At 34.2% G+C, this 23,315-nt stretch overlaps 1 protein-coding gene across 5 annotated transcripts in view; it reads left to right on the forward strand.

Annotated features, from left to right (window-relative positions):
- The window catches only part of sfl (N-deacetylase and N-sulfotransferase sfl), a 500,037-nt gene that overhangs the window by 146,177 nt on the left and 330,545 nt on the right, over nucleotides 1-23,315 (forward strand). For all 5 annotated transcript variants that reach the window (XM_089170139.1, XM_089170137.1, XM_089170138.1 and 2 more), the window contains exon 3: nucleotides 9,264-9,475. The gene's annotated coding sequence lies outside the window, so the exon portion shown is untranslated. The remainder of the gene's footprint in view (nucleotides 1-9,263; nucleotides 9,476-23,315) is intronic.

A 23,315-nucleotide genomic window follows, 5' to 3' on the forward strand; every position in this document is an offset into this window, starting at 1 on the left:
CGATAACCAAACGTACCCTGAGAACTACAGAAATGAAGACACTACGAGCCATAACAGGGAACTCACTAAGAGACAGAAGAAGGAATAAAGAAATATAAAAAGAATGTGAGACCCAAGATGGTGTAAGGTGAATACGAAGGAGAAGAAGAGAGTGGCGAGACCATGTAGACAGAATGGACGACAGTAGGCTGCCAAAAGTGGCAAAAATAGGAAAGATAGGTACAATGAGACCACCGGGAAGACCTCCAAAACGGTGGTATGAAAGCTGGACATCAGTGTCACAGGAACAACAAACGCCTTGAAGATGACTATACAGCTAAAATATAACAGGACAAAGTCCTAATAAAAAGATGAAGAAAAAGAAGTAATTTTGTTATATTTTGTTTTAGGCTGAATTTGACTAAACTAATGTATATTTACTGCCTATATCCTATTTTGTTTACCAATAATGATAAGATATAAAATAGAAGCAGTATTTATAATTTTAAACGTTAATTACATTGTTCAAATTGCAAGATATTGGTAGTATTTAACATACTTATGCTCTTTATATGACAGGGTCTTAAAATATTCATGATGCACAAGAGGTATATAAGGTAATAACTACTTGATATCTTTATATTTTTCATAACTAAAAGGTCTGACATCTTGGTACAAAGGCGACAGGGCTATTTTTTCAAATTTTAGCGATTTTTTAGGACGTTTAGGTAATTTACAGTTCTAAATTCTTTGTCCTTCTCTCTCATCGATGTTTTATATAAAATAGTGTATAGTGCACTTTTAAGAAACCTCATCCAACATATTTGCAACCCAATTTACCTTTTCTCCATTAGTGTTTCTTTCTTATCAGTTTTTTGATTGCGCTTTGAAGATTTTTTGTTGAAACGAAATTCTCTCGTTTTATCTCATGTAAAATGAATTTATTATGTTTTCTACATTGTGTTATTAAATCATAATAATCCTGTGGTTTATATAGGAAATCCTTTTTCTCTTTCTTTTCTTTTTTACTATGGAAATAAAACTTACACCACTTCACTTTCATAATCAATGATTACGCAATTTCTTTTACCCACCAATTTTAAATTGTACAAAACATGGACACTTTTTAAGAAATTAAATACTAACTAGTTATACATAAAAAGTTTTCATTAAATTAAACATAAATTATGTGTTATCTCATTTTATTTTTAAATGGACTTACACCACTTTCAAAATAAACGGTCCATATGTTTAACAATTTTCACTTTACATATACATATACATATAATTAATGAAGGGTATCATGGTCGAGTAGCTCTAAAAAAGTTTTTCGTAATGAATAGAAAGAGAAGATTGGAATTCGCAAATAATAACATTAAAAGACCAGTTTGGTGTACTAGAATGAAGTTATTTTTACAGACAACAGTAAATGTAATATTTTTAGATCTGATGAAAACTGCACTATATTGAGGAAAAAAATGAAGTGCTAAAACCATAAAACTTGTGACCCACAGTGAAACACGGTGAAGGTTCTATACTTGTTTGGGGCTGCATGAGTGCAGCTGGTGTTGGTATGACCATGGTACCCTTCATTTTGGAAAAAATTACATACAGTACTTACTAGCCGATATATCAATATTTAAATTATTTTTAAGATGTTCGACTATTTTTATAGCATTTATCTTTGAATTCTGTTTTCATTCTTGTGATAACTCGTTCAGTCTACTGATTAATTTTTCGTGGACGTCAATTTCATGAATTATTTTGCAGCACTTTCTTAATCCATACTTAACAATGATACTTTGTATAGTAGATCGAGATCTGTTTTCTAATTCGCGATATTTCTAATAAACTTTTACATTGATTATTAAATTAATAATAATTTTTCTTTCTTCTATCGTTGTTTCCACATGTTTTCGTCCCATTTTCCAACAATAATTTTCGATCTTAAAATATTTTGAGCTTAACTGATGCCAATAATGCTAGCAAACAAACTAACGAGGTCAATTATAACTAAAATGCAATCGCGCGCGCGCGCGCGTGATGTGTTTATATTATGATTTCTATACGAACTCTCTTGTAAATAGTTCGAAATAAGAACTATACGAATTTTCCATATGTTTCTAACGATTTTTTTTTCTTTTTTTTTCCTTGTCAATTTTGTAATTTATTCAAAACAATTTTTTTTTATTTCATTATATCTATTGTATGGATTCTCAAGAATATGTAAAAATTAATAATTTATAAAAAACTAGTTAATAAACTACAATTTCACAAAATTTTATTTCAAATCTATCGGTGTACGAATACTTTCTACACTCACTGTATATATTTTGTTAATTTAACATGTAAGAATTATAATGAAATTGGATTTTTAATTGAACGCCAGTAAGAACAATTATACAAATACGATTCGGTTTGAAAATAAATTTTAATCACTTAAGATTTTAGTAACACATCTTTAATCGATTTGTAATTATCTGCTAATATATTTTGGTATATAAGATTATTTGATTGATTCAAAATATTTCTAAGCTCGCTTTTGACGATATATGCAGTGCGTAATTAATAATAAAATCGTTTAGCATTTATTAGTTTATGGATTGTATCTAAATATTATTCATTTTTTGCTTCACACCATCGAAATATTTTTCCTTTCTTTCTTTCTACTTTTAAATTGTATTTCTTTTTATTTCCTCTATTTTCTTCCTTCTAAAAGTTCGGAAAAGTTAGTGGCAATTGTCTTATACAATGGTTGCCATTGGCAGTTCTACGCATATTGCATGTTGTCTTCTTCGATCCTCGTCATCTTTCTCTTGTTATTCTTCATTTTCTTCTTCTTCTTCTTCTTCTTCTTCTTCTTCTTCTTCTACTTTTTCTTCTTCTTCTTCTTCTTCTTCTTTTTCTTCGTACTAGTGCTCGTCACTGCTTCATGATGCCCCTCTTTTCCATAGATGCTGCCAAGTTCGACATCGTGCCCACCACAACAATACGTCCGAAAGTTCGCAGAACTTCTCTTTCGTTTCACTATGTCGTCCTTTTCCTAACTTCTCCTCCCATTTTGACTCTTGTTCAAATGCTTTCCAGATACAAAGAGGGTTAAAAGACATCTTTCAATGAAAAAAAAAAGATACAGACTTAGGAAAGCTTTCCTAAGTAAACTCGTAAATACAATAACTTAAATCAATTGTTAAATTAAATTTTCAACACCTTCGCTATAAATTTAAACAAAATATTCGTTTATGCTGAGCATATATTTTTCGAAATATTAACCAGAATCGAAAATGCTGAAAGGACAGTATTAATAATAAACGATAAATTTCTATAGGATTACCGGAAGCGTTAGAAAATGTTGGTGAAAAATTGTCAGTTCGTTACTACCAGGATCCTATCGTCGAAGGTTACGAGGTATTAACGTTCGTCATTTCGCGTCACGAAACAGAAAAAGCAAAGCTTTTGGTGATCAGAGAATTTCGATTCGTATCCAGCAAACGTGTGTCGACTACTGACATTCGTTTCGTTCTCTCTACGCTCTATCGTATTTACTGCAGTGTGTTTGTTTTTTCTTCGATTCCTTTCGTCTTTGGAAATGTCCGTTCGTGTTTTATAAAATACAATTGAACCATTTAATCTTTTCTACCTTTTGTATATGATATGTGTATGTATTTACACACCGGGTGGGATATTTCAAACAGACTATTCAAGTAACTCGATTATTATTGGCGATAGAAAAAAGAGTGGGGTAAATTTATTTGATTTGTAAGTTAACATAATTCCGTATTAATAAGGTTTTTTAAGTGGACGCAACTCTACTTTTTTAAATGTAATAATATATATGTAAGATTCGTGGAAAAAAGACTGGACCAGACTCGAACCCGATCTTCCACTTTCTGGACGACTGCTCTTATCCATTGAGCTATCCAGGGCCCACCGACCAATCCCTCTCCACGAATGCTTAATAAGTTTTGCATGAAGGCTCTCGTCCCACATATATGTTTATTTATCATAAAATAAGGCATTTTAAGTGATAACCAAACTATGATGTTTCAGTTATTATCCTTTTCTTATTTTCTTGTTTATATAAACAATATAAACGTAACGTGTAACACAGTACGTAATATGAAATAAGACTACCCTTGTAGTAAAGTATCATCTAATAAATGATTTTTTATTATCAATAGCTATCGAGTTATTCAAATGAGCTTTATAAAATGTTTTACCCGGTATATGTAATATGTACATATACACATAGAGAGAATTCTATTCTCTGTTCGTCTTTGAAAAGACGTTTGGATCTAACTCAAAGCTTTAGAGAAAGCTTTAGAGAAGAGAGAAATACACGGTAGACGTTTAATACTCGATGATATTCGATATTCCTCTTGCGATGCTCTCGTCATTATCGGTATGTAGGTCGGATTTCCTTTGATATCGCGTTACTATTCAGACATTTTAATCTCTATCGTCTCATTCGATTTACATGATAGGGTTAGGTATCTAGTCGTCTTTTTAGCAAAAAATTCATATCGACTAGGAGATATTCACTCTTAAAGATAAGGTTAGGATCGTAAGGGGGCCCACCAGGGAATAAGCAAGAAACGTTTGAAATATCGTTCCTCTTGATTTACTCTCATCCGGAAACGTGAGATGATGCAAAACGAAGGAAGGTGCAACCCAACAGTGTGTGCGAGAGAGAAGGAAAGAGGCCTTTTTTGTCGAGATCACCCACTCTTCTTACGTCCTTTGCGAATCTAGTGTAATGGGCAAAAAATTATACTTCATGGCGGCAAGGTCTAATAAGATTTTGAATTATGTTGTAGTTATACCGGAGAAGCATAACTTCCACTTCCTTTTACTTCCTCTTCTCTTGGCTTTGCTCGATCTATCTACGTCCACCTTTACTCTTTTCTATCTTCCATCCCCTTCTCTATCTCTTCCTTTTTCTCTCTTTCTTTTCCTTTACTTTCCGAAAACCTTTCCCAGAAAACTCAGTCGAAGCTATGTGTGACTAGATTACAGGCGAGTGTCTTAAAGCGATCAGGATTTTACCAAGTATTTCTCTATCTAGATAAGAGACGAAGGATGAAAAAAAATAAGATAAAAGAAATAAGATAAAAGTAAAAAATTCGTTCTTCGTAAAAATTGTTCTCCCCCTACCCCTGAATTTCGTGTTCTCAGCAAAGAATCTTCACACACATTGCTGTTTCTACTTCATGAGCTACGACGAGATCGAACTGTAATGTATGCATCTATATATGTATGTATGTATGCATGTGTACACGTACTTACTTACATCGAACGTGCAATACAATTCTAACAGGATTGTACGCGAAAGATAGGACGAAGTGAACGTGTGTCTGAATCGACGATTGTCAGATGGAATTCGAAATTCTTACTGACGTGGCAAGGAAGGAAGCACGTATATATATATATATATATATATATATATATATATATATATATATATATATATATATATATATTATGTGTGTATATACATATATATACACACACTTACAAGCGATCCCGATGACACGTGGGAAATCACGGGCTTACCATTTCCATATACATATCTCACTATCGTGGTGATCGCTCAACGAATTTCATGAATCTTTTTTATTTCTTTTTTTTCTATTTGATCATCGTTTTATCCACTTATGTTTCTACTTACGATTTCTAATAATTCTCTTGAGTAATAGAATCATATTAAGTTTAATATCGATTAAATATGACATAAAACTTTGATATACAGAAAATTTAAAGATACACTTTTAGATATAAAATACAAGCCATGATACGTGCAGGAATTTCTACAATAAAGACCGACATGAATAAAACGAATGTTGAATTATTCTTGTGTTCCCTACGACAAGAGACTCGAGACTCGAGACTATCGCGAAAAGTAAAAAAGTTTGGAAAAGCGTTTATATGAGAAAATTCTTTATGCTGCAAAAACAATGCTCCGGTACTTTGCCGCACCCGGCATGCATATACAAATTTATGTTTCTACCTCTATCCTCACCTTTTTCTCCTTCTCCTCCTCCTCCGACCTTACCTTTTTTCTTATCCTTCTCTTTCCTCTCATTTTTTTTCATATCTTTTTTCTTTCTTTGCAACTAGTTTTCTTTGTTTTCTTATTATATATTTTAGATATTGTATTTTTAGGTTTGTTTTTTGCCCTTTGTTTTTATTCATTTTTGAAGTAAAAACTTCTTTAGAATAGGAAGTGATTTGAAAAAAATGGGTGGTTCAGGCAACGAATCGGTAGATGGCGAGGCAACGGAGCCTGTATACGGATAGGCAACGGAGCGACGGGCCGCTATGCAAGGGCCACGATTTTTATTGCTTGAATTTGGAAAAGTGTACTTTTTATCAGCTATTCCACCCAGAGACCATACCGGTGACTTTTATTATATATGGCAATAATATTAAAATAAATAAATCCTACAATTATCTTACTCTTGAAACTGTGCATTCGTCTCATTCTCTCGAAACTTAGATTTTTGAAGGTTTCATTTCTAACACGTGTGATCTGCACACATGTTTTTTTTTCTCTCAGCTTTTCCTCCTCTTCTTCCTTTTCCTTATTCTTTTCACGGAAGAGAGAAACTTGTCGGTAGTATTAAATTGTAACATAACTGCAGTATTTATGCCAGCGCACGAAACAACGAAATCTGATTAAAGTTTCAAATTCCAAGCGACATTGCGGGAAGGCGAACTGGCCCCCATGACCGTGTGGAAGTGACGCGCGGAAAATCATGCTGGCAATCTTCCTATACATTTTCCTGTCATGGTCATTATACTGGAATTCATAGAATCCTTCTCTTATTTTCATTTCTTTTTCTCTTCCTACTCTTCTTATCCATTTGCAAACTTACTTTCTCTTTTTACTGAGTTTTACATTCGATTCCTATGAAATTTGAGTTATCCGAGAACACTTGTTACTATTATATTTATCGATTTCACAAATTATAGAATGGTTAATGTTAAAAAAGATTAATTTCTATATATTCAACAATTACTACAAGATTCTTCTACCAAGAGAATTATTATTATTATTATTTTAATAACACATCATAATGAAAAATATAAAGAAAAAAGAGAGAAACACAAACGTGTTCTGCATAAAAGCGTTAATAAAGGCAAGAGTCTAACTAGTTATCACGTCATAGTGGCACTTTAAAACAGGTGACGCACTCACGCAAATACAAAAATATGTGTACATCCATATAATACATTAGTTTAGCTTAATCGTAAAGAACCTAACTTTTTTAATTTTTTTATTCCGAACTATCCATTTGCAAAGGTATCATTTTTCTTTCGGAATTACCTGTAAAAACATCGACCTAGATTTTTTGTTCTCTTTGAGATCCAACCAAATGAAAAGATAGAATTTTATCTCTTGAGTTTAAATAATATCAAAAAAGTTGAAGGGGGTTAAGTATAAGTAAAATTCGTAGATAATACGTGATCAAAAATTAAAATGTTTCTCAAGAAAAGGAGGACTCTCTCCTTCTTCCTCTTTCTTTTGACAATATAGTTGGCACAACTAGGCGGATGTAGGAAAGCGAAGCCAAGTGGGCTGAGAATTTAAGGTGGAATAAAATCGCTAAACCTACACGAGATCGTGAGCACGTTTTGTAAAGCATAGTCGAATGGGTGTTATGTCTTCTTGCGGAAGACTCATGCATACTATAACAGACACTACCAGAGATCGTTCTTGCACACTTTGCCCATCGTTTCGTACATAGCACACAATTTTTGGCCCCTACCGACGACTCCGAACTTAGAATAACCAGCACACTGATGTTTCACTACGTGAAAATTCTACGAGTCTGTCTGTATATAGATATATATGCATGTGTGTATGTGTGTATCATCTATGTGTTCTACCTCGGTCTCAAGCCACAGTCCTTCTAGTCTAATCGAATAATTTTCGAGAATCGTTGCCTCGCCGATTTTCTACGTCTTTTTGCCACCCCTTTCCATTTTCCAGATCGTACCACTCGTCTTTTCATGGGCTTTGCTTCTCGGCCGAATGATGCTTCTTCTGCATACAGAACCACGAATATCGATACTATGAATTTTCACTCATCTTTCTCTATCTATTTTTCTGTTTATTTTATTTTTGCCTCTTTTTTATTTATTTTTTAAATTTAAAGTAATTGACTCAGGTCAAAACGAACAACGAAATAAGGTTTATGTCCATTAATTTTATTACAATTACATTTGGCAATTTTCAGCTTAAGCCTTTTTCATTAATATTTGGTAGGAATACTTAAAACAATTTTAATTCGAGACAATTTTGTAGATTTTTTTAAAAAGATATTTTAAAATTGGATTCTCCATGTTTTTTTTTATAACCACAATGATGCGAGGGAAGAACAAATTTTTTCTACTTTTTCATACAGCTTTTTGTATCAATGTTGTGGATGTGTCTGCTTAAAGAGAGAGATAGAGAGAGAGAAAGAGGGAAAATGAAAAAAGCATAGCAGTTTGTAAAACGTTGGAGTTTTACCATCGGTTTACCGCGTCCAAAATCGTATCTCTGGCTAAAACTCGTCCCATCGTTGTTCTTTATTTACCAAACGGAATTCGACGATGAACGTCGAACGATACCACACATTTATTGCATCGAATTTTTAAACGACTAAAACCTTTTTGCCCTCTTTGTTTTTCAAAAAATACTATTTGAAAAATGAATTGTCAAAAATATCATAAAAATGTTTTCATAAATCATACTATGTAAAACATAAATTATGTCAATTGTAATACACAAAAATAAATAAATAAATAAATAAATAAATAAATAAATAAATAAATAATAATAATAATAAATATTACTATTATATTTAAATATTTTATCATTATTATTATTATGGGCGGGATATTCAAAAATTCATTGTCTTTTAAATTAAGGTACTTGTCTCTATCTCTCACTTTTTCTCTTTTAATCTTAAAACATTTGCACTAGAGAATCTAAGCGCTCAACGTAATATACAAAAATACAGAGAGATGTTTATTCGAAAGTATAGCATCCTTTTCTCGTAATTATCTTGCTACATTTTCCTACTTGGAGAATACTCGTAATGGTGGCAGTACTTTGCGAAATACGAGAAGTATACGAGTCGAAAGGGAAAATTACACCGGGTAAACAAATTTACTCCTTCGTTTGGCTTATACTCTCATATTTACTAAATACGACTCTTAATTCATGAATCTTCATCTTTTTTTTTAATTTCTAAATATCTGATACGATTATTATAAAACATTTATTGATATTTCAGATGTGACAATAACCGCGACGAAAAAGGCTTGAGTTATCGAAAAAGGAAAACAAAAAGAAAGAAATAAAGAATAAAAAAGAAAAATAAAGAAAAGGAAAACTGAAAGGAAGGAAGGAATGTAAGAAGGAAAGAAAGAAAGAAGATAGGAAGAAGAAATAAAAACGAGGTCATCGTCCCTCGAGGCTATTTAACGAAGACTCGAAGGTACAAAGGTATGTAAGGGCAGCAACACACTCTTCCCTTCTAGGTATCTACGTATATGTGAATATACATCCGAAGCACGTAAGTTTAATATCTTCGTGTAGTGCGGCAGGCAAGTGTGGCGGCTCCTAAGAAAGAGGAAGAAAGCAAGATTATTGCTTCAATATTGGCCCGATGTCAGGCGTCGTAGTTACGTCTACGTATCTTCTTCTTGCAACCACCCCAAAGACACATACAAACATGTACAAACACATTTAAACACATATACATAGATGCTTAAAGATAGCACACATGCTCGTATGTGTTAGAGAACTCTATAATACTATCGCGAAGAGAGAAAGAGAGAGAGAGAGAGAGAGAGAAAGAGAGAGAGGGAAAATTATCTTTTACGTATCCTTCGATCCAACCCATTCCAGACCACATTTACCCAACCCGTGTGTCAACCCTACCCACCCACCTTCGTTCTACGCCTTAATTCTACGCGTGCACGTGCACGACGTATCCTAAGAGAGAAGCTGCACGTGTGCCACCGTTATTAAGCCGTCTCTTACAGCTTATAAGCCGTGTAAACTCGCGTCTGCCTTTCGGTCTACCGTAGGAATCAAAAGGCGTGAACTGTGATTAGAATCGGGGAATATAGAAGGAGAGATAAAGTATATACATATAAGTATACGTGTAGACATTCGCCTAAATGTGTGAAGGAATATTTGGAGATAGTTTCAAAGTTACATCTACACAAACTTGTGTGTTCATCCCTCTGGGAGTTTCTAGTTTACGAGATTATTAGACGCCTATGTTTGGATTAAACTATCATTTTCATTTCTCCGATTTCTCATTTAAAAAAGAAAAAAAGACAAAACATAGTACACGTAAAATCAACGTTCAAAAGTAGACGAGACAGAAAACTCGGTCGATCTACTGTTCACCAGAGTATCTGTTAATTAGACGTGCTAGAACGATGCCAAGGGAACGAGGACAACGAAGAGGACTCGTTGAAAGAACAAAAAGAATCGTTGCTCTCTCTTTTTTCCTCTGTTTGAAATTTTCAATCGGTTGGTGAAGTGAAAGATAGAGAAATGGGGAAAGGAGAGTTTGTAAACAGGGTTGGATCGATCGTGGTTGTGAAAATGCATTGATTTAACGGGCTACAAAAATAGAGAGAGAGAGGAAAAGAAGCTGAAGTTGAGAAAGAGGAGAAGGAGAAATGGTAGATCGAACGAAATCATGACAAAGAACGTGAATGGATAGAAGGATGGATGGATGGATGGATGGATGGATGGATGGATGGATGGATGGATGGATGGATGGATGGATGGATGGATGGATGGATGGATGGATGGATGGATGGATGGATGGATGGATTGGGTGGGTGGGTTGATGGATAGTAGGTTGTTTGAGTGGGTGGATGGATGGACGAACAAAACGGGAGCGAGTGAGATAGTAAAGAAAAAAGAGAGAGAGAGAATGGGAGAGAAAGATGAACGACGTCCTGCGCGCCTTCAGTAATTACAATTGGTACGTCGGAATCATTTGTTTGCGTATTGTTACCGCAAAGTATTGTTGCCTAACGAAACGTTCCACCACCATCACCACCATAAGCACTATCCTAGAACGTAGCACGTTTCGTTGTCCTTGCTTCTCCTTTCGAGTCGAAGATCTTTTTCCTAGGGGATCAAAAGTATTGTTTTCCTTTTACTTGTTGTTGGTATTTCTTTCCACTATCTTCTCCGATTGTATGCATACACTTTACATGTTTGTTTAATAGAACAAAACTCGATATACTCGAACACGATTTCTGTTTTTTGATCGTTCGAATATCCATGATCATCGAATATGAAAAAATTCTATTACAGTTTGACATTGCCATGATTTCATACGTACGTTTACATTTATACACAGATAAACCTTTTATCAATCGATTCAATAATTTAATATCGAATTATATTATATATACGCGTACGAAGCAAAATTATCAAAGATGTAACTACTTTACACCAATTTTCGATATGATACTTTTTCTTATTTTCCTTTTTGAATTGGATAGTTCAACTAAAAGATATCATCGGACGCGAGTTAGCTATCTGGTATCAGCTGACCTATATCGGTCCACGTCGAATATCCGATATCAGCCAATATTTCATAATGGATATCCAATATTTACGATAGCGGACAGACGCCTACGGATACGTGAAATGTAAAAGGCACGCGGGTAGGGAACAAGTGAAAGAGGGAGAGAGAAATGAGACAGCAGAAGGAAAGAAGAAAAAATTGAAACTAGTGCTTCGGAGAAGCTCCCAGTACGATGAGAAACGTACGATGAGAATCCCTTGGCAACCTAGGGCTGCTACATTACGGATAAAGGCGTTGAGATGAAGAGGTAGGAGAAAGGTGAAAGAATTTGAGATAGGTTTTCGCATTGAAATTATCTTTTGTACGGTTTGTTCGAATCGTAGAAAATCGTACGAGTTAGAATTGAACCGCGAGCACAGTCTAACCATAAATATCTTCTTCTTATTTCATCTCGTTGGCTCGATCAACCACAGAAAGGCGGACGGAAAGGAATAAAAGTTCACCGGATGAAATCTAGATCCTGCCACAAGCACGTTTCTGCAAAAAAAAAATAGAGGAAGAAAGAAAATAAAAAAGACAATTAAAAAAACTGATTTAAAAGCAAATACGAGTAGAGTTGGACTAAACGTGCTGGTTAAAAAATATTTCTAGGTTATCTAAATAACGATTGTGTGACGATACACATAAATTAATCGAAATAAAATAATTATGCTAAATATTATTTGAATATAATTAAATGATACCGCTACACCGAATACAAAACAAATCACGACTAGGCAACTTAAAGAGGAAGAAAAAAACATTTTTATTTTTCCTCTAAATATTTTCCAATACATTTAAAAAAAGAATTCCATTGAAATAACTGGTGCTTCGCGAGGTGAAGTATACTCGTCTCGTCCTCTCTAACACTCTTTCTTTCTCTCTCTCTCTTTTTCTATCTCGTGGCAGTGTTTGTTGAAATCCCTGCACATTCTCCAAAGTAGAACACAAAATTATTGCGACAAGGAGATATACCGCACTTTACATGCAAACTAGCACCGGAGTCGTTACAAGGCGTTGCCACGTCTTTTATTTATTTCGGACGATTCCTGTGCCTGTTGCCAAGCTCTCTCAGAAATGGTCCCGTAAGTACGCTTACTGGGAATAAACATTGAATGAGGTTATGTAAAACTAATGCGAATTCATTTGCAATTTTTGTAAACATAGCTTTTTATTCTTATATTTCGCAGAAATATAGTATTATTTTATTATACGATTTTTTCTTGCCTTCTCTTACAATTATTATCACTAAATTTTATTTCTAATTATACCGAATTACAATTATTATTTTAATATATCTTCAAGCTGTGTTTGTACAATTATGAAAAGAATTGTTTAATTAAACGAAAAGAAAGATTTTTAAGATCTACACGGTTTCAGAACTTCAACCAACGTGGAACGAAGCAAGAGAAATCAAGAAGGGGTTTTGTTTATTCAAGCTTTCTCTTTCTCTTTCTCTTTCTCTCTCTCTCTCTCTCTCTCTCTTTCTCTCTATTTCTCTCTATTTCTCTCTCTATCGTCGAATACCGAGTTATAACTTCCTAACGAGAGTTCGACGATTTAGCATAATACTTCTTGTTCGCTATATTCTCTGGAACAAGCTCTTGAAGTTTGGCAGCATGCTTGTAAGTCATCCTGTATAATAAATTACCTGAAGCATCGTAGACTCTTCCACGATGCAACAACATTAAACTTGATCGAGAAATACTATAGGATCAAGATTAACATAAGTTCGTAAGAGAAAGCTTTCATGGCTGAAGCTTATTTAACTTTCTATCAACTGGCTCGAGTTTTTACTCGAACAATACTAACAGGTACATCATTGAAATTACAATTAGTGAACAATTCTTGTTTATAAAATCAAGGAAAATAATACTCTGGTTGTTAAATAAGACACTTTTAAAATTATATAACTTGCATCTTCATCTCTTTCTTACTTTATTTAACAAAGTACGCCATTACGGTTCCGGAAGGACGTTTAATTTTAGAGGCTCAACTCTTTCAGTGCTTCCTAGTCCGGAGATACACCGATGCGAGAACCTCACGAGGACTTACACCTGCATTTCCTACCTCCGTCTACCCCCACCTCTTACCCTCTTCTCCAATCCCAGCTGATCCCTTCTTCCTTGCTTCTTCACTGTTATTCTACTACTATCCATGTCTAATTCGTATATATTTCTTCACTTTCACGTAGAAAAACTAATCCCGATTCATAACTATTATACCCGTGTAATTAATTATAAAAGAAAGAAAAAAATCATGTGTGCAAGTCACACGTGTTAGAAGTGAAACCTTCAAAAAACTAAGTTTCGAGAGAACGAGACAAATGCAGAGTATCAAGAGTAAGATAATTGTAGTATTTATTTATTATAATATTGTTACTATATATATACAGTAAAACCTCTTTTTGTGCGGTCCTTTTTTATGCGATTTTATTTTTGTGCGATTTGTTTTGTGCGATTTTATTTTTGTGCGATTTTTTTCGTGCGGTTTTTTTTATGCGGTATATAAATCTCAGCGGTGTTGGCGCCAGTTTAATGTTTCCTATCAGTGTACATATACATGTTGTGGACGAACCCTGACTACGACGAACTCCTTGACGACAATGCAGATAAAATATATGCAGGGATCCAGATTTCTAAAAAATTGGAAACGCATTTTCTTAAAATAGACACTAACGCCGAAAGAAGCTTGAAATTCCAAAAAGAGCTAAGATCATGCATGTCTCGCTATCGTGATGTTTACAAGCAACTGACCAATCGACCGTTGTCACAAAAACTGATAACTAACTTTATGGTGCCGAAAAATAAATCAATTGAAATCGTATCTTCAAGCGACGAAAGCGATTTTGAACCAATTCATCGCAAGAAGATGCGCGTTTTGGATTGCGAGTAGCAGTGAATTATTTAATGTGCATTTTGAAAGCTTCTCCATGTATATGTACGATGAAAAATTAAAATTTTATAAAATATTTCCAGGTCTAATTTAATTATTTAATTGCTTTGAAAGCATTTTCTTATCTATTTCTTAAATAATTGATGTATTTTCTAAGTGCGACTTTTTTTATGCGGTCCCTATCCGCCGCATAAAAAAATTTTAGGTGATATATCGTACAAAGTTGTTTAGTACATGTAAATATTTATAAAAATTCAGAATATTTTTTTGTACGATTTCTTTTATGCGATCCCTATCCACCGCACAAAAAGAGGTTTTACTGTATATATATATATATATATATATCAAAGGGCACCGGTATGATCTTGGGATGCAAAAACTGAAAAAAACTATCACTTTCCAAATTCTATCAATTAAGATAGAATGCCGAATGCGATAGCCATAGATAGAAGCAAATATATATCTATATACATGTAGAATTCGGTTTAGTGTAGAGGTTCGAGGTTAACGTACACCCAGTTAAATCCTATTGATAATAGTATATTATGCAACTAGTGCGTAAAGTTGTCGATTACGCACGAGAGCGAAGTTGAGCGCACAAGCGAAGCGAGGACACATTTATTTTACTCAAAACGCGTGTTGTTATTGTAAAGTATGTAAACTGCGTCTTTCCGACCCCAATAGCGTCCGGAAAGATAGTATTTCCCCCGCATGAGTAATAAAAAATATATTTAAAATAGGTATTAGAAAAGATGCAATAAAGGCTTCACAATCTTATGATAACAGCCGATATACGCAACTGAATTTTTTCAACTGAATGACGACGAACAATGACTCGCTCTTTTATATCCATCCGCATACGGTTTTCGAATTTTCCGAAACGTCCGGTCTGATGCAATAAATAAAGCATCGGTATCGTTCGGGAACCTTCCAAAATCACACAGACTTACACACTTACACAACTTAAAAAAACAGACTGCACCTACTTTATTTATTTCGACCGTCGGTTCGTTTGTACCTTATTCTTTTGTCGCCTACCTACACGCTTATCTCTGTTTATTCTTCTACCCTTCTATCGCTCCTATATACATACAGATTTAGTATCGAGATGATATGAGTTCACTCTTCGCAGTATGGAGACGCACACAAACACACACATATACAACCAGAAGCGATAACTACGAAGCATAGCATAAAGAGGAGACCGAGAATAGGAAAAACTATATAGCTATATTCTGTCTTATTCTCTCGCAGGCTCAATCCTATATGTTTGTCTCTTTGTCTGTTCTTACTTAGTATTGTGGCCGTTTCATAGCTGCGTCCCTTCGCTGGCGTGTTTCATCTTTTCAAATCACAATCACTAAAGAAGTTTTCACTTCAAAAAAATTAACCATCATCTTATGTTCTTGAGAAATGAGGCAGATTTTTATTGAATCAATAATTTCACGGACTTATTAGTTAATATAAAATATACAAGAAAAAAATTACATGTAATCTATTTAAATATTAACCAAAATATATTGAACTTAGTAAATAGATAAAAGTGGTGAAATAATAATTTTTTTCGAGTTATAACAGATCGATTAATAGAAGAAATAGCTAGATAATAGCTAGAAGAAAGAGAAATCGATTAACGAGCCGAGCTTGAAAAGTATACCAATGAAGAAACTTGTACCTTTTAGAAACGTCAACGATCTTTGAACATTTGTTAACCGTCCCACGGTAGACGCTTTAAAAACCATACCATTTATAACGACGCGACGGGGTAGGTGTCTTGAAAAAGGAGAGTAGAACATAGTAAGAAGGGCATTCGAGACGTCTCGCGATTAATCCAAAAGGTCCACGAGGAATGTTATAAAGAAGGGTGAAGGGAGGAAGAGTAAAGAGAAAGAACAGAAGAGAAGAGGAATCTTCTTCTCGAGAATTTTTCTTCTCTCTTTTCACTTCAGATATTCCTTTTTTGTTTATCCCCTTTATTTTTTCATTCTCTCTCTCTCTCTCTCTCTCTCTCTCTCTCTCTTTCGCTGAAAGGTTTTTCTTTGATATACTCGTATCTTAAAATCAGCAGATTGCTAACCGAAACAAAGTACTGATTAATGATACAAACAGTATTCTCTCTTGGTGAACATAAATCCTGCCGATACATCAGTTTGATTTTGGCCCTCGGATGAAGAAAATGGTAGCGATAATGAAATATTGATTACTCACGCGTGCATTACGAAGCATGATCACGTTCTCAACCATGCATGCATTACGAAGCATAATCATGTTTTCAGATTATTCAGATGCCAAGGTATAATATGAATAGATATATCTATTTACCTAACTGCGAAAATATATTGAATTTATGATAACGATGATACTAGAGTCTCGTACGATGACTATGAGATACTCTTGGCTTTTACTAAATTAAAGAACGTCTGTTTTCATTCTTTTTCTTCTATTTTTTCCTTTCTTTTTCTTACCTATTTTCTTTTTTAATTCTAACAAGTTCTAAAAGTTGCATCGTGAACTCCCATCAAGAAGTCGATCGAGCGAATTGCTGTTTGGAGTTTTGAAAATCAATGAGAGAATAGTCGCCAAGAGAATTGACCAAGAAACAAGAGAGTTCAAGACTCACCTTGGGAATTAATCAAAGAACGAAAAACATCTTACTTGTGTGAGTTGCAATAAATTTGATGAAATCCATTTGGTCTGTGGTCGCTTAATGGACCTCAAGAGTCCCCTTCATCTACAAATCTTTTAATAATTTCCTAAATTTTGATCGTTATATCGTTAACTACGTAAAGATATTACTTTTCTACATGAACAAGGAACCATTAAGACTTTAAGGGTTCATTCTGGTTTATCATTTTGAAAAAATTAATTTTTTTTTTGCATTTTTCGAAAGTAGACTTATGTAGAATTATCATACAAAAATTTTAGAACGATCCGAGCAGTCTAAGTATATTATTTTGCGACCCAAACACATAGAGATATTACAGATAGAGGAGACAAACCATCTGTGATGGTGTAAGTGGAAATGTCTCTGCATGAATATAGCAGCAAAAAACAAAAGGTTGATATTGACCTGACAAAACCAGAATTACTTGAAAGATGTTTAGGTGGCCTCACATTTAAAATAATAATGAGTGCTTCAACAAATGCGTTTGGGCTATGGTGCCTAAACACCTATTTAATGGTAAAAAAATTGTTGAAATAGCTTGTAAATTGGCAGCTTGTATATTCAACGAAGATTTTGATCCAATACTGAAAATAATACACGTTTTGGGGATAAAACTTGGTCCTATCGCAGTCAATTACGCTAGTAACCGCGGCAACACGCGCGTGCGCTCAGCCAATTGTTTGAGCGGAGAAGCTTTGATAGAGGCCAGGACATAACAAAAAAAGGCTACAGTGGAAGAAAATGAGTATTTTGAAGAAGCAGAAGGCATAGTGTATGGTGCAGGCATCGCAGAATAAGGTAAAGTCAGACTTTTTAAAAATTTGTTAAAAGAAACTTTAAACGCGTTTTTCTCGAAACAACGTTTTTTCGGTTGGCGGGCATGATATCTCCGAAACTACTCAACCGATCCTTCTGAAATTTAAACCACATACTCTACACATGAATGGCTATCTCGCATGCTACAACTAAGTCAAAATATTAATTTTTACTATTTTCTTTTTACAAAAAACTGCGAAAAAAATCAATGATTTTTTTCTTTTTCGAAAAATGGCCGTCATTTTGTTCTGTTTTCATAAAAATTGATAGTTTTAGCATATGCGATAGCCATTGTCATACTGAATTTAAAACCGTTTAATTGTTTTGTTTTAGATCACCCGTTCTTAAATTTCGATGCCTGCCAACAGCATACCTACTTTTGACGGGTTCACGTTTGTCAACCATTTTGGATGTCAAAAAACGTTAAAAACAATAAAAAAAAATTTTTTTCTTGTACTTCTAGAGTGTATTTATCATACCCAACAACTTTCATATGTATATGTATCCTACAAAGCCTAAAAAAAAATCGTGAAAATAGCCTTTTTTTTCGGCGTATAAACCAGAATGAACCCTTAAATGTTTCAGCAATCTTTTTAAAGAACGATAAACGCGGGGATAACTTGAAAAATAAAAAGAGTATTTTTAGATAATACGTTGGTATTTTAAATTATAAATTTTAGACGAGGTTAGGCTATCTCATAGCATTTTGGTAATCGATAGGGACAATGTTATAAAGAAATTTTTTCTTCCATTTGCTGTGTATCGAACTTCCTATCGTATGCAAATTTAATGAATTCACTATGGATACCGACAAAGACGTTCAAGAGGATTTTGAAGGTTCTTCGATGGCGCCGAGGGAACTGCTTTTCAGTTAAATTGTAATGAAATGTAGGAAACCCATTTACATTTCAACCATCGTCTACATCCTAATCGATAATCTAGACTCAAACGAATAGGTCAATATTCTCGTTCGTTAAAAAACAGGAGAAACTAAACTACTGTACTAACTTCTCTCCTTTGAAGTTTCATTCTACGAAAGATAGCCGGAAGCTTCGAAAGCAAGCATTGCCAAACGAACCAACAAGAAATTATCGAAAGAATCGATTTTGACATTGTCATTCGCTTCAACTAAAAAAGAATAAACCTTTTTTTATACACAATTTAGGATTTTAAATAAAAAAATTAATATTAGGAATAAACTTGGAAGAAAATTCGAAGCTTAAAGTTAATAAGAACAGTGTTATGACCAAAAGATTCTTCAATGAAAATTCCTCTGATCATTAATTGTATGCTATGAAGTGGAGAATAAAGGATTAGGTTAAGGTGTAAAATAAAACACGTGATTGAGCCAAACAAAGAAACAATGCCTTTTTTTATTGGCTCGTCAGGGAAAAGCCTTGCGGCATAAAAACCCTGGATGATATTTAATTATAAAAATGAGAGTCCACCACGTGGTATTACCACGCGGGAAAATACCGTCAATATAAAATGTATATAATGGAAAGATCTCACCTCTCGCTCGCTTCGCTTACGTTCCTTAACTAATTTAACTTAACTCCTTTGATTTCGATATATATTCACAGGCTTCCGATAATGGAATGCAAGAGTATCCTTTTGTACTGGCCCAGCAGGGCGTACGCACTGGGAGTGAGAAGTGGGGAGGCGAGAGGTGGGGGTAACTAGAGGGGCGCTTCGGTAGTTACTAGTAGTTGATCGATGCTCACAATGTGTATCGATCTAGAGTTTTAATCGATGGAGGTGGACGCGCGCGAATTTTGAATACTGCTAATTACCGTACGATCCTTTCGGATCGTACAAACAGACTAATGTAAGAAATAACCAGGTGGATCCATGAAAGACACCTAATCCACGCACTAAATACTACCTCTCTCTTGGTTAATTAAAGTGAAAGAACGAAAGAGAGAGAGAAAGAGAAAGAAAGACAAAGAATCCAGATAAATTTCTTGAAGGAACACTTCTACACCTATGGAATTGCGCGTGGCGTATTATCCCGATGGCGAACGTGCTTCTCGAAAATTTTCGACAACTCTGGACCAATTATCAAGAATGGTTTCCGCAGCTTCCTGAACAGCGGCTGCAGATTCATTTCCTGTCCTCATCTGTTCTAAAATAGGCTACGCTTTCTCACCCACTCCTCTAGCATCATGACGGAAAGTTTCCCCTTTTAGGATGGGGGAGAACGGAAACAATGTTACCGGATGCAGATGAGTCTCATTTCCCACCTACTCTGAGGCCGACTCACCCTCCTATTCTTGATCTCGCTGCTACCGATCGAGCTACCAGTGCTCGACATTTCTCTCTTACTCTTTCTCTTTCTCTCTCTCTCTCTCTTTCTATTTCTATCTTTCTTCATCTTCCATGTCTCTCTTTCTCGTCGTTCGACTTCCTTTTCTTCTCCAAAGCTTCAACAAACTCCCGTCGCTATTCTCGTTTAACCCTCGATGTTTCCGTGTACCTACCAGCACATTACGGAACTCTTTATTGCACCACGGTGTCAGGTGGAAAGTTCAAACGTGGTTTATCGTTTGGCCTTCGATCCGTTTCAACGAAACGATGCCAACCGTTACTTTCTCTCAACAACCATCCTTTTCTTCTTCTCTCTTCTAAAAAGAAATTTACGGATGTGTCTCCTTTTTCGATTATCGTTATATCGGTTTTCTCTCTTCCTTCTTTAGAATAAAATGAATTTAGTAGTACGCACGTACCTACAAAAATGCATATATATTCGAATGTAAGGTACCTTTTTTAAAGTGAAAGCGTGTGAAAGTTAGTGAGTTTTACACGTGTAACTATAGAGTTACCGATTGAATTACACTCGCACGTTCGAACTAAGCGAAAATGATAAACGAGTTTTACGGCTAGCCACCAATTCCGCTAATAGTTTTCTCACCGTATAATGCCGGTTGCTCAAGAGAAAGAGGAGGTGAAGGAGGAGGTGGAAGAGGAAATAGTGGAGAAGATGGTGGAGGAGGACGACAACGAGGACGCGAAAACGGTGAGAACGCCTAACTTCGTTCATATCCAAAGGGTAATGGCATATCTCATCTGCTAATGCGTTCGTAATTTAATTCGCTTTCCTTTCCGCGAGAACATAAGCGATTCGCGTCCGATTAATCTCATCGAACAGGCGCGCGTGTTCGGAAATATCTGACTCGTTCTACGTACCATCATCCCTTATCGTAATATCCCTCGTCGACCGAAGAGATAATCCGAAAAATATATCCGACGAGTTGCTTTTCTTTTTTCACCATCCTGGATCAACGGCCAGCTTTTCTTCCTTTCTTTCTCCTTTTTTTCTCTCGAGTTTCACGTCTCTTAGCTCACCCCATACCATATGAGGGTAATCCTCTGTGTCTCTGAGCTTGCAGATCGCTCGAAAACGGACGCTTTTCTAAAGACGAAAATAAAGAAAAAGAAGAAGAGAACAAAAATAATACGACGACTGAAGAGAGTAAGTTTCTTTTTTTGATTTCCTTTTTTTTGTGAAATGTTAATCGTATACGTACTGACTTCGATAAATAGATATGAATATATTATTCTAAGAGATTCTAATTGATTTCTGTATTTCTTTAACGAAAATGTTTCGACACTACGTAGAAAGGTTTATTTTTCATTTCAGGTTGATATTTCAAAACGAGGGATTACTCCAATGATGGTTAAACTGTAGCTCGCGAGTCAATATTGGGGTTCATTGGCATATTCCTAAACTCTCTTATTATTAATTATAATAATATAATTTGTAGGAATATTAGGATAATTTATCAATCAAACTGCCGAAATAAATAAAACTAAATTAAAGAATAATTATTATGTACATTTTGTACAAATATTTCTTTAAAAATACGCCTAATTAACTAACTTTGATTAAATTTGATTATTAAAAATTGTATTTTTAAATATTTATTAATACAATTTTAAAATACTATTTTATATGGTATTGGAACATCGAAAATTTTTCCCAAAATATTATAGTTAGTTTTCATGATCGCAGTAAAGTTACCCATCTTGTTAGATTCTATCGACGATAAATAGATAGAAAAAACATGTGTGCAGATCACACGTGTTACAAATGAAACCTTTAAAAATCCAAGTTTCGAGAGAATGAGTCGAATGCACAGTTTCCAGAGCAAGATAATTGTAGGATTTATTTATTATAATATTATTACCATATATAATAAAGGTCACCGGTATGGTCTCTGGGTGGAATAGCTGATAAAAAGTACACTTTTCCAAATTCAAGCAATAAAAATGGAATGCTGAATGCGATAGTTATAAATAGACACCAAAATGGTAGGATGTTTATCAAAGGAAATATAATTCGTCAGAAATTAAGTAAATATAAATAATCCTTCTTTTGAAACTCAGGTATAAAATTTTTTTTGTTAGTATGGTTTTCTATTTCCCGTTTCCATCTACATTCTTGCGCTGCTAACAAACATTTTAAGATGGACGAAATAAAGACGTTACGAAAAACATATGGAAAATACTGCTGGACTGAACGAAGATTCTGATAAAATGCAATGAGAGATCTAATAAAGATATCGTCTAGAAATGCTTTTCCATCTCAATAGCCTACCACACTTCGAGACCCTTTATTATTTATAACGTGTCTCGTCTTTATTCCTTAACCACAAACTTATCTTTCTAAATACTCTCGTCTAAATAAAGATCTGAACAACGAAAAATCTAAAAAACGCATTGAATCATATCGCTCTCTCAGCTTATCGAATTCTGTATACGAGTCTCGAATTTGGGACTCGTGGTAAACTCAACCGATTCACGGTAGGCTTACAGCATGTTAAAAATGTTTTTATATATTTAAAAAATTAATATAAATTTCTTTATTATGTAAATATTATAATTAATAATATATTTTTTTTTGTATTTCGGAGTCAGTACAAATCTTTGTATATTTTTTATAAAAACATATAAAAATCAAATTTATCAGACGTATATTGATCTTTATGAATCAAATATATTCTATGAAGAAGCAAAATTAAAATCTACCAGTAATTTACTTGCTTTTGAATGGAATTTGTCAGCTGCTTCTAATGTATTCTACAGTGTTGTCTAATTCTTTTTCTCTGATGTATCTGGTAATCCTTTTTTTTTTAATATTGCAGGCAATACAATTATTATATATTCTATGTATTTCATAATTATTTATTATAATATTTGCGAAATAAAGAATTTAATACTAATTTTTCAATAAAATAGAAACATTTTTAAATAGAAAAGATATGACACGTTGTAAAAAAGAAACTATAGGCATGAATATTATCGCATCGATAATGAAGATAATAAATGTAGATCGAATTTCAACAAACCTTCCCTGTTTTTTATAA

Source organism: Polistes dominula, unplaced genomic scaffold, assembly GCF_049000335.1.
Source record: "Polistes dominula isolate Pdom_NZ unplaced genomic scaffold, Pdom_raw_medaka contig_15, whole genome shotgun sequence".
Lineage (NCBI taxonomy): Eukaryota > Metazoa > Arthropoda > Insecta > Hymenoptera > Vespidae > Polistes > Polistes dominula.